The 13,751-nt window shown below is 38.0% G+C and overlaps 1 protein-coding gene across 6 annotated transcripts in view; it reads left to right on the forward strand.

Annotated features, from left to right (window-relative positions):
• The first annotated feature begins 453 nt into the window (after window positions 1-453).
• The window catches only part of DTNA (dystrobrevin alpha), a 355,317-nt gene continuing 342,019 nt past the window's right edge, over window positions 454-13,751 (forward strand). For 2 of the 6 annotated variants that reach the window (XM_074340145.2, XM_074340141.2), the window contains exon 1: window positions 454-707. The gene's annotated coding sequence lies outside the window, so the exon portion shown is untranslated. Of the gene's footprint in view, window positions 708-792; window positions 1,217-13,751 lie in introns of those variants that run through there. The other 4 variants (XM_074340164.2, XM_074340172.2, XM_074340148.2 and 1 more) reach the window with 4 other exon arrangements.

Raw genomic sequence — 13,751 nt, forward strand, 5'->3', positions numbered from 1 at the left:
CTGCAAATAAATGAGGTAATGTTCGCAGCTTGGGAAAGAAACCCATTTCATACTCTCAGATTCTATTACTATTCCATATTCAAGTCTGGTATATCACTGCCTCTGTTTTAAATTGAAATTGTATGTTTGAGTCCTTGGGTTCTGACCAAAATCTGGGTCAACATAAGAGGATGATTATTATTATTTTTAATTCTGAGGCTCTGTTCAGATCCCTTGCACGTGTGAGGGAAAACTGTGGAAAATAAACAAAGCACATAAATCAAGCTTTGATAGAGAAAAATATCAGAAAGGATTTTTTTTTTTTTCAATGAAGAGCGTGAACACTGTATTTCCCTAGTGGAATATTTCGATCCAGGAAGGAGGATAGTGCATGCAGTGTGCGTGTGTATGTGCGTGTGCGTGTGTGTGTGTGTGTGTGTGTGTGTGTGTGTGTGCTGTGCGTGCGCGCCCGCGGAGAGAAGGGCGGGGGGAGGCGGATGAGGAGGATGAGATCATAGTTTCAGGATCCTCAGGAAACCCTGGTACTGGCAGCAGCCAGCCTCTGCTGTGCCCACATGACCCACAACTCTGGCAGCGGACCCGGCACTTCCAACATTATTAAATAATAAGAAAGCGGCTCCTACTCCATGCCCAAACCTCCCTACAGACCAATGGACACCTTCTAAGAGTTTGGCGAGTCGGTGACTGAGGCGCCCGTCCATTCCAAGGTGTGTGCAAGGCGTTTTCTTCTTTGACAGCTCCGGAGTGGGGGAGGGCGCGGGGGTGGAGGGGTCCGGGTGTCGGGCGAGAAGTGGGCGCGGGGCAGGGATGCCGCGAGCTGCCCCCGGCCGCCCGGTGTCGCGGAGCGAACGGCGAGGCGGGAGATGCACATGACGCGCAGCCCCAGCTGCGCAGGGACCCCGGCCGCCCACGGCGCCGGGGCGCCGGCACCCGAGGCTCGGCTGCTGGAGCAAGGGCAGGCGCCGCGCACCCGGCAAAGTCAAGAGTGGAAGCGGACCGCCAGCGCCGGCGGGGGCAGGGAATCACCCCAACGCCCACTCGCCGGGTTCCCACCTGTGCGCCGACGCTGGCCGCGGCGAGCGCGAAGCATGTGCTGGGCGCCGCAGCCAGGACTGCGGCTCCGCGCCTCCCCCGGCGGCGGGCGGCGCCTCGGGCCCGCGGGGCGGCTGTAGCGGCTGCTGCAGGATGGCCAGCCCGGGGGCGCGGGGCCGCGCAGGTAAATCTCAGCCGCCCGCCAAGGCCCGGCATCGCTGCAGCCCCCGCTGTCGCCGCTGCGTCGTCGCTCCGGGGCTGGCGATGGCAGCCGGCTCCCTCGCGACGCGGGTTGAGTTGTTTTGTTGTCATTGCGCCCTCTGAGTCGTCCTCGCGGACTGAGCCTGTGAGAGGTGGCGTAGCCACATCCATTAGGGATGACACTCACGTTGGGGAGCAGTCTGGGGGTTATTGACCAGGAAATCCGCGATGGGTTCCTTTCCAGCCAGCGGCGTCTGCGCGTGTTGCAATGCACTGCGGTGCCCGGGCAGATGTCTGAGTGGGAGTGGGCACTTGGGGTCGCTGGGGCCGTTGGGTACGGGGGGTGAATGTCTTTGGCTTTTGTAGCCTGTTGCCCACTTTAGAGTTTTCCGTTGGACAGAAGGCGAACGGGAGGTTGCTTCTGGTACCCGGCGTGGGTGGTGGAGAGGTGTCAGTCAAAAAACCAAAGCCAAGGAGAGAAGAGGGGTGGTGACGCTGTGCTTGAGCTCAAAGGTACCACGGCTGGGACTTGGTAGTAAAACTTTCCCTTTGGTAGCCTTGGGTTGGTGATAACTGTAGAACTTAGGAGGAAAAAATATTAAATGTACACTTGTCGTGAAGCTAACCACCTTTAGGTTCATTTGTGCTCTAAAAAATGGTCTTTTGCACTGATGTTTAACGTTCAAGTTTTCCTGTTATCTGTTATGATCACTTGGTATTTAATGCTTGTTTGTGTTTCCTTTTGAATATGACAATAACTTATAGTGTCAAAGTACACAGAGTTACTCATTTCTTTTACAAGAAAAGATACTATTATGCTTCTGCCAAAGGTAGAAACTTTAGGGAAAAAAAACAGCTCTCCACATATTCCAAGTACAGTTATAAGCTTTATTCTCTCACTTAATTCTTATACCACCATAAGGAGTAGGTAATAATATTATCCACTTTTTACAGATGACGAAGTCCAGACACAGAGAGGTGAAATAACTTACCCAAGGTCGTACAGTTATGAAATGTTAAAGCCCAGTTGGGCTTTTGGTGTAATATATATATATATGGAGTAATATATATATATAATTAAGATAGGACTCCATTGTACCTAAAGTCTTCTATTTGATATATTGCCCACATCTCTCTACCAAGATGAACCTCTTAACTGACTATGTAGTACAAGTTGGGGGCAAATAACTCTTTTCCTAATTTTTTAATACTATATTTATGGAAACTATCCTTTGAGTAGTTTCCTTTTGCCACAATTAACCAAGTTTCCTACAACAATTATAGAATAAAGTAGTATTTATAAGCAACGTAGATTTTCAGCAGTTAAAATTTACCAGCAAATAAATTACTATAAAGCAGATATCTGAATCTATATATTTGTTTGCACTTAATTTTAAACTTCCTAAGATATTAGTCTGTCCTTTGCTCAATGCATGGTCATCATTTTCTTCCGAATACCATCTTGCAGATGACTTTTTAACAAGTTTAATCATCTTTAAGCCAATCACTCTGACAAGAGGTTAGGCAGTTTTAAAAGAAGAATCACACAATTTTCTTTCAACTATCAGTAATTAAAAGCAGGCTATATTTTGAGGGTATTCATGTATGTCATGCCTTTTAGCCAATTGTATATACTTTATACAAAGTTGTGGAGCAATGAAGACTGAAATCAAATTTTCTCATTAGTTCTAAGTCAAAATACTTTTTAAATTTCCACTTGTTTTAAATGAACCATGATGTTGTGAAAGGTCTCAGTGGGGTGAACTCTAACTGTACATATTTGGAGAATTACTCTTCATTTGAGCTTATCATGGAGCTCTCAATGCTATTCATTCTATTGGACAGATGTCTCACTTAAATCTTCATCTGTTATTTTTTCAAGTAAATTTAATTGCTTCTTTACATAACAAGTTTCAAAATTATTTTGACATTCACAGATTTCCTTAATTCTTGTCTTTCAGTTTAATTAAATTCAATATACATATTTCAAATCCATACGTAGTCAATATTATAAATGAAAATAGACTAAATCCAACTGGAACTATATGGAAACATGATCTTTGGATGTGAAAAAAAATTTTTTCTACTCTTCAATGGTTAATCTCCTCCACATCCCAAATTATGGCTGCGGTGTTATTTTTGGATGCTGGAGTGCAATGCTGTGGTTAGAAGAGTTGCATGACAGTCAAACACAACTGTTTTTGATATTGAAATTAAGTTTGAATTTTGCAAAACTATTTACATAGGATGTTGATTGTCATTAAGGCATTAATCCTGCTATACATATGTTCTTTCTTAACTGAGTCAGAATTGTTCCAGTTTTCTAGTTTTTGTTACTTATTTTAAAGAAGACATTCCCTTGCTAGTTTGACCTCACCTGGTAGACTCACATGACTTTTTCAAGTCCCACACTTCTAGTTTTGGGAGAATCCTACTGTCTCTGCTTCTTGAGACCCCCTCTGTTCCAGATGCTTGGCAGAGGACTGGGGATCAATGGTGAGCAGAAAGATGACTGGGCCCTGACAACATAGAGGGTCAGACATTAATAAAATAATTATACAGATAAACCTTTATGTACAAATTGAGATAAATTCTCTGAAAGAAGGAATTCTATAAGAATACGTAATAAGGAATTCTGGACGAGATAGGAAGGTCAAAACAGGATGACCATAAATCATATTTGTGGAGAAATGATGTGTGACGAAGTGTTTACTAAGTCAAATGGTCTTCTTAAATGCTTTCATAAATATTTTCTGAATTATTTTCTGAATCAGAGACCTGTGTCTCCCTCTGAATAGCTCTCCACTTTTCTATTCACCAGAAGAAAACATACTATTCCCCCTTATTATCCACCTATGGAAATGGGGAAGTTTACAAAATTCCCATGAATACTTTTCAAAGCACAGAGAGCATGTGCTATCCTTATCTGGTCATTATCCTATTTGCTAAGAATAATTTAAGTTTAAAGAAATAGAGTCATTTTGTTTCAAATTTTAAAAAGTGGTTGTGTATATGTGCGTGTGTGTGTGTGTTATTAAAGTGGAAGAATGTTTCCAGATAGAAATATAATTGATTCATCACACAGTACCTAAGATTCTATGAAGTGTCCAAAGGAAGAGAAGAGGCCCCAGAGTAAGGTTGGTGATATTAAGTGTTTAATATGCTTGGGAAAAGGGTATTAACAATTTAAATCAAACATAATAATATCTAAATTTATTGAATACTTACTGCATGCTGGACATCATTCTATGGGCTCTATGTAAATTAACTTACATATTCCTCACAATAGCCTTCTGAAGTCTGCATGTATTTCTATTATCCACATTTTATAGAAAGGGAAACTTAAGGACAAAGAGGACAGCGATCATGACTATTGTTGCATAGTTAGAGATGAGCCCTAAACTCAGTATTTCTGTTTCTATCGTCCATACTGTGAGCTATCGATGTGTAACATCTGGTTCATAAATTTACTGGTGCATTCAACTCCCGTCATTGTTGAAAATAATAACACCTCTTATTTGGATCTTTTGGTTCCATTTCCCTTCATAAAAATCAATGGAGAAAGAATAAGACTTCCTTTATATCAATGTTTTTTGTCCCATATTTTACAGGGAAAATATATACATAAAGCAAGAAGAGATATATGAATACCTAGACAAAGACTAGTGACTGCTAGGTTATGAAAAATGTCTCCTTACATATTATGTACTTTTAAAATTCAAAAATAGTAACTTGAGTACTATTTGAAACTGTTGAAAATTTTAACGTTAACAATATGTAGTTCCAATACGCATTTCCAATAATTAGGGAAATATCTTTAACTGCTGGAAGTTCTATGACCATTAAAAAACTTAAGAATTTTAAGTCAATTGTTTCACCTTCCCCTACAGTCTTTGTTCAGAATATGCACTGCAAGGAGGCTACAAAATATAACATAAAAAACATCTGTTGAATTACTTTGGTAAAATAGTTTAAAACCCTGTTAATTTTTACAATGAGATCTTTTGACACGAATCACAGTAATTATTATGATTAAAAAACTTAGTAATTTTAAATATTATCTAAATAATGTTAACCTAAGACAGATGGTACATGTCATTAGCAAAGTGAAGTACTGCACACTGTCTGAAAATAAATGTTAGTCAATGTTATTTCTCCTTGCAAATAATAGGTAATATGCAGGTTATATGATTAACGTTAATATTAACCATGAATCACAATTCATACACAGTACACATATACAAATGTGTGACTCTTCTTTGAAGCTGTTGGAAATGCTTAAGGCAGAGCATATTTTTCTATGACTCATGTATCCCTATTAAGAATGTGATACATCATTTCTCTGTATGCTCAGCTTCATACAAAGCTCTATATCATAGAGTAACTAGCAAACTATTGCTCTAATTTATACCATAAGGAAAGAGATGCAAGACTTGATTTTGCTTTTTGTGTGCATATGTGTGTGCATGTGTTATCTGAGTGGAGGATGCCATCAAGTACACCAAGAATAACTCATCTACTGGAGTTTACCATTTGTTGCCACAGTGCAGTGTCCTACTCCAAAGAGTTTTGTGTGTTTAATGTAAATACAAAATACACTCACCAGTTATAATAGTTTAGGTTGGGCAGTTATAACAAACAACTCTAAAATCTCAGTGACTGAAAAAAACATAGGTTTATTTCTTGCTAATGCTGTGTGCCTGTGTTAGTCAATAAAAATCTCTATTCTACACCTTCCTCACTCAGGGACCTGGGCTGATAAAGCCCCCATCAACCAAAACCTCCTCATCCTTCATCAGGCACAAGGGAACTTGGTGAATCACCCACAAGTTCTTAATGGCTTTCACCAGAGAGCAGTACTTGCCAATTCCGCTCATATTTTATTGGCCAAAGTGAGTCATATGGTCGTTCCCATTCATAAGTGCAACCCTTTCATGGGCCCAGATGAAAGAAAATGGCAAGATTAATGAAAAGACCTGATTTTACCAGATAAAATTAGCCAGTTCCCTTCAATAGTTTTATCACCTAACAATGATTTATCTTTTTACGTAAATGCAGAATCACCAACAACTCTGTTTTAGAACTTTAGCATGGGAAGGTAATTCCAGCATAAAACCACCAGCAAAGAAAATAGATACTAAACTTGTGAAATTGATGATATTCTTATTTTTCGGTGGGGGTTGTATTTACTCAAGGAATGATGATGAAAGCTATGGTTTATTTTGAGTGAATGCATGAGGTAGCCTATTTGACAGCAAGCACAAGCCAAGAACAGTGCCAAGACCTGCATACAGCACCCAAGCTGTGTTTTCTAAACAGATTTGATAGTGTCAACATGGTACAGAAAGCAGAGCAGCTATGTGTGTATCTTTTTTTTGTCACCTGCACCAACAAGGGACAAAAATATCATAGGTGCTATCATATGTTATTGTAAAAAGCAATGCAGATAAACATACAAATCATGCTGTATGTTTATTTTACACTGTCAAATATAATCTGAAAAGTGAGGATATATCCAATCCATATTTTTTAATTAAACCTGTTATTTTTAGGTAATGGGAGATTCACATGCCATTGTAAGAAGTAACAGAGAAATCCCATGGTGTCTTTTGCCCAGTTTACCTCCATTGAGGGCAAAGGCACCATCTTAAACCTTAACAGTAAAACACAACAAACAATCCAATTAGAAAATGGGAAAATAATATGAAGAGATATTTCACCAAGAGGGATATACAAATGGAAATTAAGCACATGAAAAGATGTTCAACATCATTAAGGAAATGCAAATTAAACCACAATAAGATATCACTACACTTCTATTAGAATATTCATTGCAAATATATGGAAATTGATTTTTTTTTTTTTTTTTGGAATCTTATTTGTATCCTGGGATTGCTCAATTTATTAGTCCTAAAAGTTTTTTCTGATTTCTTAGAATTGTCTATGTAGACCATTATGTCATTTTAAAATAAGGACAGTTGTTTTTTTTTTCCCCTTTCTTTTCTGATCTGTATGCCTTTTGTTTTCTTTTCTTGCCTTATTGCACTGGCTAGAATTTCCAGGACTATATTGAATAAAAGTGATGAGAGTGGAATCCTTTCCTTGTTGCTGATCTCCAGAGGAAAACATTCAGTCTTTTACCATTAAGTATAATATCAGCTGTCAATTTTTTTGTAGATGTTCTTTATCAGATTGAAGAATTTTGCCTTTATTACAATTTTTCTGGGTGTTTTTATCATGAATAGCTATTAATTTTTGTCAAATGCTGTTTTTCACCAAGTGGTATGATCATTTAATTTTCCTTCTTTAGCCTCTTAAAAGGTGGAGTACATTGATTTTTGACTAGAAATCAGCCTTGCATCCCTGCAATAAACCCCATTTAGTCATTATGTATAATCCTTTGTATGCATTACTATTTGCCAATATTTTATTAGAGTTTTGTATCTACATTCATGAGAGATATTGGTCTCTAGTTTTCTTTTTGGTGCTATCTTTGTTATTAGTATCAGTAATACTGGCTTCATAAAATGGATTGGGTTATATTTCCTCTTCTCCTATCTCCTAAAAGATATTATATAGCACTGGTGTTTATTCTTCTTTAAATGTTTGGCAGAATTCTTCAGTGTAATCATTTAAGCTGGGAGGTTTCTTTTTCAGTACTTCATTTTTTAGTTATGAACTCAATTTCTTTAATACTTGTATTTATTTGTTAGGGCTGCCATAACAAAATACAACAAACAGGGTGTATTAAAAAACAGAAATGTATTTTCTCACAGTTCTGGGGGCTTGGAAGTCCAAGATTAAAATGTCAACAGATTTGGTTTCTTCTGAGGCCTCTCTGCTTGACTTGGAGATGGTCACCTTCTCACTATGTCCTTACATGGCCTTTCCTCTGTATGTGCATTCATGGTGTCTCTCTGTGTATCCAAATTTTCTCTTCTTATAAAGACACAAATCAGATTGGATTAGGGCCCATTCTCTTTGTCACATTTAACTTAATCATCAATTAAAGACCACATCTCCAAATATGGCTACATTCTATGCTAGGGGTTACAGTTTCAACACATGAATTTTAAGGGAACACAATTCAACCCATAATAATATTTATAGGCTATTCACATGACCTGTTTCATATTGTATGAATTGTGATCATTTAAGTTCATTAAGGAAGGGGTTCATTTCATCTACGTTGTCAAATTTATTTGCATAGAGTTGCTCATAGTATTTATTTTTGTTCTTTTGATGTCAGCAGGTTCTGTAGTAATAGCCATTGCCTCATTCTTGATGTTGGTAGTTTGTGTCTTTTTTCTGTCAGTTTTGCTGAGGTTTGTCAATTTAATTGATCTTTAAAGGAACACATTGTTTCATTGATTTTCTCCATTGTTTTTCTGTCTTCCATTCCATTGGTTTCTGTTCTTATAATTATTATTTCCTCCATTATGCTTCCTTTGGGTTTAGTTTGCTCACTAGTTTCTACACTGTTTTGGGTTTTTCTCTTTTCTAATGTATGCATTTAGTACTATAAATTTCCCTCTCAGCACTGCAATAGCTATATCCCAAACATTTTGATATGCTGTATTTTCTTTTAAAGTGGTTCAAGTACTTTTTAAAATTTCTTTTCAGATTTTCTATTTGACCCATGGGTTATTTAGAAGTGTGTTGTTTAGTTTCCAAATGTTTGGGGAATTTTCTGTTATGTTTCTGTTACTGATTTCTAGTTTGATTCCATTTGGGTCAGAGAACACACTCTGTATGAATTCAGTTATTTTAAATTTGTTGAGATTTACTTTATAGTCTGAAATGTTTTCTGTCTTGGTATATATCCCATGAGCACTTGAAAAGATTGTGTATTCAGCTGTTTGGGGGTAGAGTGTTCTATAAATGCTCACTGGATCCTGTTGGTCGATGTTGCTGATGAATTCTTGTACATATTTGCTAATTTTCTATCTAGTTGTCCTATTGATTGTTGAAAGAGCCTGTGAAGTCTCCAGTTATAATTGTAGATTTATCTCTTCCTCCTTTAACTTCTGTCAGTTTGACTTTATATATTTTGCAGCTCCATTGTTTGGTATTTACATATTTAGGATTGCTATGTCCTCTTGACATATTGACTCTTTTATTATTATATAATATCCTTCTCTATAACTGGTAATTTCATTTGCTCAAAGTTTGCTGTAACTGGTGTTAAATGGACATTCCTTTTTTCCTTTGATTGATGTTTGCATGATATCTCTTTGTCCATCTTTTCACTTTCAGTCTGCCTATATTGTTATATTTGATGAGTTCCTTGTGGATAAAATTTAGTTGGGTCTTTACATTTACTGTAATTATTGATGTAGGGCTTATGTTTACCATTTTATTTTTTGGCTTTTGTTCTCTCTGGTTTTTTGGGTTTTTGTTTTAGTTTCTCTGGGATTTTTCCCCTGCCTTCCTGTCAGTTATGTATTTATAGAATTCCATTATTATATGTCTGTAATGTTTTTAAGTGTATTCTTTCGTATAGTTGTTGTTGTTTTTTGTTGTTGTTTTTTTAGTGGCTGCTCTAAGTATTACATCCTACACATATAATTTATAGTTAGTACTGTTGTCAGATTATCAATTTGAACGAAGCAGAGAAACCTTACCTTCCTTTATGTCCCTTTACCCTTTTCTGTTTATAGTATAATTGTCTTAAATATTTCCTCTACATACACTTAGAACAATATCAGACAGTGGTATAATTTTTGCTTCAACTGTCACATATAATTTTGAAAGCTCAAGAGGAGAAAATCCATTATATTATTCATGTTTTCGCTTACTATGCTCTTTCTTCTTTCACAATGTTCCAATATTCCTGCTTTTATTGCTTCCCCTTTGTTTTGAGAACTCCCTCTAGGCATTCTTTTAGGGCAGGCAGATCTGCTGGTGATAAAATATCTTTGTTTTCCTTTATCTGAGAATGTCTTAATTTCTCCTTCATTCCTGAAGGATATTTTAACTGGATACAGGATTCTAAGTTGACAGTTCTTTTCTGTCAGCACTTGAAAAATGTGCCACTTTTGTCTGGCCTTCATGGATTCTCATGAGAAACCTACTGTCATTCTAATTGGTTTTTCTTGTAATAGCAATGTGTCATTCCTCTTTTGCTCTTTTCCAGAATTTTTTTGTCTTTAGTTTTTATAAATTTGACTATACTGTGTATAGGCCTCCATTTTCTTTTCTCCTTCCAGGTCTCCAAGATATGAATGTTACGTCTTTTGTTATAGTCCCACCGTGCATTAATTTCCTATGGCTGCTGTAACATATTACCACAAACTTGGTAATATATTACAACGACATACATTTATTCTCTTACAGTTCTCGAGGCCAGAAGTAAGAAATTAGTTTCACTGAGCTATAGTCAAGATGTTGGCAAGGCTTGTTCAAATTTGGAGGCTCTGGAACATAATACATTCCCTTGCCTTTTCTAGCTTCTGGAGGCCACCTGTATTCCTTGATTCACAATTTCTTCCTTGTGTTACTTCAGTATTCATTATAACATCTGTTATAATCTTTTACCATCACATTTCCTACTTTCTTTTCTGTAGTCAAACTTCCCTCTGTCTCCCTCTTTTAAGAATGCAGTGATTGCATTTAGGGCCCTCCTGGATAGTCTCAAGATCTTCAATTTAATCACGTCTGCAAAATCTCTTTGCCATATAAGGTAACATTCACAGTGTCCTGAGATTAGGACCATTCTAAATATGTTTGGGACCCATTATTCAGCCTAACACTGAGGCTCTGTTGTTGTTGTTTTCTGTCTGTTTTCTCTGTTATTTAAACTGGGTACTTCCAATTGCTCTATCATCCAGCTCACAGATTCCTCTCTCAATTCCACTATGTTATTGATCCCGCCCACTGAAGTTCATGTTTTGGTTATTGTTATTTTAGTCCTAAAATTTCCATTTAGTTCTTTCTTATATGTTATATTTCTCAGCTGACATTTCTATTTTTTCATATGTTTCATGCATGCTTATAATTACTCATTTAAGTATTCTTTTATTAAGGCTGCTTTTAAAATGTCAGGTAATCTAACACCTCTGTCATCTCATCATTATTGGCATCTGTCTGTTGATTGTCTTTTTCATTCAGTTTGAGATTTTCCTGTTTCTTGGTATGAGGAATGATTTTCAATTGAAACCTAGACATTTTCTTATTGTGTTGAGACTCTGGATCTTATTTAAACTGGTTTTGGCTAAATTTGGCTAATATCACCTCAGCAGACAAAATGGGGATGGTGCCACCTCATCATTTCCATGTCGGGGTAGACATGCAGGTTTTCCCAGTCAGTCACCCTTGTAACTTGAGAGCGGTTTCACATTACTATAGGACAGGGTGGGAATTCAGACTCCTTACCACATCTTCACTGATTCCTCCATAGCTGGGAGGGGTAGGAGTGCCTTTTTTCTGTTCCCCTTTTGGCTGACACTGACAAAATGGGTTAGGGAGGTGGCCTGATCACTGCTGGGCTGTGATGACAATCTTGATTCTCCACTACCCTCCTGTAACATCACCCAGTGGAGAAGGGGAGGGAAAAGGGTACGGCCAGGTGAGGGTAGAAGCCCAGGCTCTCCACACAGCCTCCGTTGGCAGCCTAGTGGGTGTGGGAAGTGGGGAGTCTCGTTATCACATAGTGGGAATGAGAATCTCAGCTCCCTACTTCATCTTCTGTCACATCACCTTGGTGAGGGTGAGGGGAGTTGGGGCACCTTGTTACAGTCTGGTGAAGGTGGAAGTGTAAGCCTTTGTTGGCATAGGTATGGTAGAGCCGTAGTTTTTTCCTGCCTTCTATGGCTGGAGAAGAGCAGTTATTGTCTAAATGTTTTTTTCGTTTGTCTTGATATGTTGCTTCTTACCAGGTCCTTTGGCTAGAGAGAACATGCTTTTGTTGGAACCCCCTTTTAAAAAACAAATCTGTGTCTGTTGGCATTTCTGGATTTCCGGTACCTTTAGCATCAAATGTGGAATGCGCATATATAAAGAAAAACAAAAATCCAAGGAACTCACCACCCTATTATTTCTTGGGCCCTGAGGCTCCTCAGATGGTTTGCCTTCTCTCCAACTTTCAGAGTCTTGCATGCTTATTTTATGTATAACATCCAGGTTTTTTAATTGTACATAGGGGTAGAAATAGGGAAAAGTACTTCTATTCCTTCATAGAAGTCCAATCTATATTTTTGATGCAAGTGTAAATGGAAAAATATCACTCAACATTGATTCTCAAGGATGAATCTCAGGAGATTACTGCTGATCTGTTTCTAAATAATAAGTACTTTACAGGTCAGTGGGATGAGGGAGTCCTTGGACCATGATGCAGAAAGGATCACAGAACATTTTATCTGTGCTAAGGTTCAGGGACCACGTAGAGGTACTCTTACTCCTCCAAATCAATGCTTTCTCCTCTCCTGGGAAACCATTGCTGCAGGCTGTTGCAAAATTGGAGATTTCCTCCATTCTCATAAACTGTCTTTTCTGGAAGGATTCTGGAACTACACCATCCCAGCCCTAACTGTATTCTCACCAAGAATTCTTTATGCCTGGGAACATTATCCATCTGAAATGCAGTTTTGAACCAGAAAGCGTGTGGAAAAAAATATTACTAAGAGAGAAAGAAAATAGTGAACACAAAATCCATCTTTAAACTGTAACTGAGGAACACCTACTTGCAATTCATGTTAATTCTTTAATGTAAAATTATACATTAAAAATAAATGCATTGATTTTGTCAAGTTGTTTGATCACTACTCAAGTAGATTAAGTACAGGAGATGGGGCTAAGAATTTTCTGCTTGAAACCAATATGCTGAGGAATAACAGTTGACAGGGAGGCAATCACAAAGAAAAATAGTGTAGGGAAATTCTCCCAAAAGACAAATCAAGTTATTGACATTGTGTTTAACCAGGAAGTTCTCCCAGGAAGTTCTCACTGTACTAGAGCAACGTTTCTCTAAGTGTGGTCCTCAGACAAGCAGCATCTTGGAACTCACTGAATACAAATTCTAAGACTTACCTGCAGACCTCTGGATCAGAAACTCTGGGGATAGAGCCCAGTAATCCGTCTTGTAGCAAGGCCTCCAGGTACTTCTGAGTCACGCTAAGGCTGGAAACCGCTGGACTGCAGTTACTCTATGAACCATTGGAGAATACACTGCATGTATGCTTTTCATGATTCTTGGCTCATCAGTTTTGTTTTTTTTTGAAAATGTATTTATTGTATTTCACACCTTGTGTTCTTTAATTGTAAATATTTCTCAAGTAAATATAGCAAAGAAATTAAAGTTTTATTATTTCCCATGGTCTCTTGAAATAGTGATTTGCACTCCTTAAGCCAAAGAGTCGTACATGCTCCATGTCTGATTTTGTGGTTGTAACCAAACACATGAGTCATGTCTACACTTCCCTGCCTTTGTTCCTCAGATCTGCCAAGTCCTATAGCATTGGGGTCTTCTAGCTGTTTTTGCGCTCTTTTCTAGAGCTGACACCCGTCATGGAGATACTTGG

This window comes from Rhinolophus sinicus, chromosome 4 (genome assembly GCF_057876585.1).
Source record: "Rhinolophus sinicus isolate RSI-liver-muscle chromosome 4, RSI-T2T, whole genome shotgun sequence".
Taxonomy (NCBI): domain Eukaryota; kingdom Metazoa; phylum Chordata; class Mammalia; order Chiroptera; family Rhinolophidae; genus Rhinolophus; species Rhinolophus sinicus.